This window comes from Rhinopithecus bieti, unplaced genomic scaffold, assembly GCF_001698545.2.
Source record: "Rhinopithecus bieti isolate Rb0 unplaced genomic scaffold, ASM169854v2 scaffold_70486, whole genome shotgun sequence".
NCBI lineage: Eukaryota > Metazoa > Chordata > Mammalia > Primates > Cercopithecidae > Rhinopithecus > Rhinopithecus bieti.
The window spans coordinates 67341-72640 of record NW_016826105.1 but is presented as its reverse complement, the minus strand read 5'-3'; positions in this window follow the sequence as shown (position 1 = coordinate 72640).

Genomic DNA, 5300 nt, shown 5'->3' with positions numbered 1-5300 from the left:
AAAAAAAAAAAAAAGAAAAAGAAAAAAACAAACAAGGATGACAAAAGAAAGGAAGAAAGAAAGAAGGAAGGAGAGAAAGAGAGAAAGAAGAAGGAAGGAAAGAAGGAAGGAAGGAAGGAAGGAAGGAAGGAAGGAAGGAAGGAAGGAAGGAAGGAAGGAAGAAAAGAAAAGAAAGAGAAGAGAAAGAAAGAGAATAAAGAAAAGAATGAAAGAAAGCAAAGGAGAAAAAAGGCAAAAAGAAAAAGAATTTTTGGGGCCATGGGAGGTGCAACCTCGCTTGCACCAACACAGAGTGAAGATTGAGCCACACTGTCACTGCCCGGGGTGTGTTCTGGTTCCTGCCAGGGTCATCCACTTCAGTTTTGACTTTACATTCTCATTCTTTTGCTTTCTTTATCACTTTCACAAACTCAGTGTGACTTTGTGAAACCAAGTATATGAACAGGACAGGGGATGTAGGAAATAGAATCCACCATCTGGGTTCACCGGCCGTTGTGACTTCTCGTGTTGAGCTCAGGGTGCTTTAATGAATTCTTCAGAGACATGCCCATGAGGTGAGGTGTGGAAACTAGAGGTGGGCAACAAGTGTAGGATGTCTTGGAGGTCTGGGATCCTAGGCAGTGGATGCAAATCAAATCATAAGGATTGAGTGAAGAATTTTGGTGTTTGGCATGATTGGGGATGAGGAGAATGTAGATTGGCAAGTAAGTGGCTTTGGGAAAATCCTAGGAAGGGCTGAGGACTCTGAGTGGGGGATGATCTACCTGTTCCTGGGAGAGTAACTCAAGCTAGCAGAGTGAAGTTGACCAGCCATTCTTTCAGGTGCAGGTGGGTATGAGAGAAGGAATGGAGTGTTGAGAGCGAGGTTAAAATTCATAATTTTCAGAGACCAAAATGTAAAATTTTCAAAGGGAAGAAAGCCCTACTTTTAGAGTTTAAAACAGTCGCAGCTCACCATTTCCATAGGTGTCCCATGACTTGAGTTTGACATGCTATTTGCATGGAAGATCAAGCTATCATTTGTCCTTTTAGGCAGAGATGGCAGAATCATGAGCTGGCAAATTGTGCAGTCACAAAGTCACTTTGAAAGGTGTGTGCTTAGTTTACAACTGGGTTTCACCATCTTAAGATCATTAATGAGTCTTGGCAAGGAGCTGTATATGTTCACTTTGCCCTGTGTCCTTTTATTTTATTTTACAGTAGGTTGCTAATTCAAGTTGTAAGAATGTCACTGGATGGATGAGCTTCATTCGAGTACAGAAAAGTCGGAGGCTTTACAGGGCTACAATCTGGTCTTTGGCCACCAGAGGGAGGCAGCCCATCAGGGCAATCTGGAGTTGCCGTTCTTCATCCTGGATGACTGGCTGCTTCTACAGTATTGTGTCACTATAAGTCTGTAAACTGCTCCCTGGGAGCTCAGAGCAGGCTCTTCTGGAGCCATGATGTGCTTCAGGGATACACATTTTTGAACCTACAATACAAGTAGGGTACGGGCAGAAGAAATCGCAGCTAATTAACTGGAATATGAATAACATTACATAGACATTCATAAATAAATATTGGTCATAGGAAAATATTGGAAAGACAGAAATGGAAGGATATGTTTTTATTCTGCCGACAGACATGATGGAGGCTGAATCTTTGTTTTCCAAGAGAGAAGACCTTACATAATGGGTGTAAATAGAAAATCAGTTGGCAGCTGTAGAAAATATCATATAAGATGGGTTTAGTTCCACCCAGAGAAGGTTACTCGGTGTAGATCTCATGAGTGGTGCTCCATAAAGGAGAATTCAGGAACTTTCCAGTTTTCACTTGGACATAAAACACAGAAACCCAGGGACTATCATGGCAAACCGCAGTGGTGTTTCACTGTACAAGAGGTGACACCATCTGCCTGGAGAGGGGATAAAAATGGATGCATTCACAGTGTTGCTCTCAGGGATAGAATAAGAATCTTATGTTCCAGCTGCAGTGGGGCTGTAGGACACCAAGTGAACACCTCCTTGGAGTTGCAGGTGACCACATCACAACACCCAGCCTGCTCTGACACCTAACCATCAGAACAGCCTCCCTCTTCAACATCTTTTATGTGTAGGTCTGCTGACCGTCCATCAGGGCTTGCTGTTTTCAGCTACCTATATTGTTTTATTCTTTCCAAGACAGTTGGAGGAGATAAGGAGATCATTCTGGGGAATTTATCTTAGAAATTCATGTGGTATATGCACAATAAGATATGCTCAACCAACACTGGAATGCTCCTCGCACCTGATTCTCCCTAATTCTTGTTTTTCTCAGCCAAAATCAACTGCATTTTTACAGATGCTCAGGATAGAAATCTTGATGTTTTTCTTGAACTCTGGTGACATTGTACTGCGTCTCCAATCAATGGGCAGACTGTGCAACCTATCTGAAGGAGATAAGGAGCCCCTGCCTGAACGTCAATCTACTCACTGCTTTTATGAAGAAAATCTTTCCATGACAACAAAATGTAAACTGAAATAGTCAGGGCACTTATTCACATGGTTGATTTTCATTCTTGTCCAAGATCCTGAGCTCTGTGCAGATCACATTTTGAATGACACTGCGCTACACAGTCTGCTCCCTGTCTGTGCTTCTCACCTAATTCTACTCATCTCATCTGCTCAGTTCACAGTGGCTTCTGAGCCATTCCTCCAACAAATAAACTAAGCTTCTGTCCCAGGGCCTTTGCACTGGCTGTCCCTTTCTCTGGAACAATCTTTATCCAGAGACCTACATGGACATCTTCTTTCCTTCTTTCCTTTAGGTGACTGCTCAGATGCCACTTCTTCTCAGAGGATATCACTGACCGACTTATAGAATCAGCGGGAATCTTATGGTTGACATACTCTTTAATTCTCTCACTTGCTTTCTTTTCTAATAGAGGACTTACAGCTATCTGAAATACAGCATGCTTCTTTCTTGGCTGCCTTTCTGTCCTCATGACAGTATCAGTTGCATGAGGCCAGTGACTGTTTCTCTCTTCCCTGAGTCTCCTGTAACCATTTTTAGCATGCACATAGTGTGCGCTTAATATCTCCTTATTCAAAGGACGAATTTCTTTATTCATGAAAATTTGGACATTGGTAATTGAGTACAGCCACCTTAGTTTCCCTGTGATAATTCCAGCCCTGTCAACTTGTGGGAATCATGTAGGATGGGTCCTTTTGCTGGAGTATATTTCTGTGTAATAAAACATCCCAAATTAGTAGTAAATAAATAAATAAATAAACCATCATTGATTTGTGCTCACAGATGCTGTGAACCAGAGGTTCAGACGAGAAGAGTGCAGATGATTTGTCTGTGCTCCACCATCTGGGACCTCAAAAGGCTGGAGTTGACTCTCAAGTGGAGGCAAAAGCAACCAGAAAACAGAGAACATAAGAGCACTATTGAATTGTTTTTTTCCTTTTTTGAGACCAAATCTCACTCTGTTGCCCAGGCTGGAGTGCCATGGCACCATCTCGGCTCACTGCAACCTCTGCCTCCCAGGTTCAAGTGATTCTCCTGCCTCAGCCTCCTAAGTAGTTGGGATTACAGGCATGTGCCACCATGCCTGGCTAATTTGTGTATTTTTAGTAGAGATGGGGTTTCACCATGTTGACCAGGCTGCTCTCGAACTCCTTACCTCAGGTGATCCACCCACCTTGGCTTCCCAAAGTGCTGGGATTACAATCGTGACTTACCATGCCCAGCCATAAGTTTTTACTTATCAATAATAACAGTGCCAATGGTCTAAATTGTCCAATTAAAAGCTGCAGAGTAGTCGAATGGATTGAGAAATAAGACCCAACTATATGCTGCCTTAAAGAAATGTACTTCACTACTAAAGACACAGAAAGGGAAATGTCAACAGGGAAATGGAAAAAGATATTTCATGAAACTTGAAACCAAATAAGTGCAGGAGTATCTATACTCATATTAGATAAAATAGACTAAAACCACATACTGTAAAAAAAAAAAAAAAAAAAAAGACAAGGAAGATCATTAATGACAAAGAGGTCAATTCAGCAGGAAGATACAAGAATTATGAATACCCAAGTACTCAACACCAGTGTTTTACATGTAGTAAGCAAACATTTTCAGAAAATCAAGAAGGAAGAAGTGGAGTTAAACTACACATGCAGAAGAAATATCCTTTTCATCAGTACGTAGGAGTTTGCCAGCTTGCTTCTATGCTACCATTTTGGAACTGGAACTGAGATATACAATTTTGATATCTATTTTGTGTGTCTGTGAGGCAACAGATTCCCAGGGGTTGGTTTGTTTGTGTATTTGAATTTTCCAGATTTGACAACTGTCAAAATTGAGCTATGAAATGGAGAAACAGTATGGATAATCACCTCATTACTTACCGGGTTTCATGTAATAAGTTTTAATCTTTAAAGGCCCCATTTCAACTCACATTGGGCCATATTTACTATCTTAACTGAGGTTTCATGGGATCCCATTTTATCAAGTCAATGTCTAAGTACCAAAACACTTCTATTATATTTATTGTCTCAGAGCACCTATGTCCAATAGAGAATGTTTTACAGCAATGGGTATATGACTCCAGGAAATTTAGACAAGACTACAGTTAAATTGAAGCATACTTGCTTTATTCAATTTTATGTTTAGTTTTCTTCTCAGGATGATAAGAACAATGTTTAAATTTATGGGATTCCCACGTGTGGCTACAGTTTGAGCCCCAGCATTGATTAAATCCATGAATATTTGTCAATTAGTGTATTTAGCAAATGTGAAGTTAAATTAGATCCTATGTTGTAGAGGCACAAAAGCAAATTGGTGCCCTTTTAAAAGTCTTTTTTTACATAAATTCCTTAATATATAAGTTAATAAATGAATTTTGAATTTCCAATAGAATCAAAGTATGAAACTTTACTCTGATTTAGTTACATATTATACATACATAATTTAACTATTTAGTATATATTTATATTAAAATATTATATATGTATATATTTAATTACCTTTTATTTTTTCCTCCTATATCTAGGGGTTTTTTGTAAATGAATAAGTAACCTAGGGCTAGCATTATGTTTGCGAGACCTGTGGTTTGCTCAGTACTTAAAGTTTAAAGTTTCTCTTCTATTTTTCTTGGATTTGTAGTCAATCAAAGTGGTAGCTTCTTTTCTTGGGGGGTGGGGTTAGCCACCTGAAGCTGAGTTTTCCGTCTCTAGAATGATAAGAGGAAAAGAGGGAGGAGGATGTAGCCTCCCTCTGGGATGACTCCACAACAACAATGAAACAAGCCCCTCTTTTTTTTTTTTTTTTTTTTT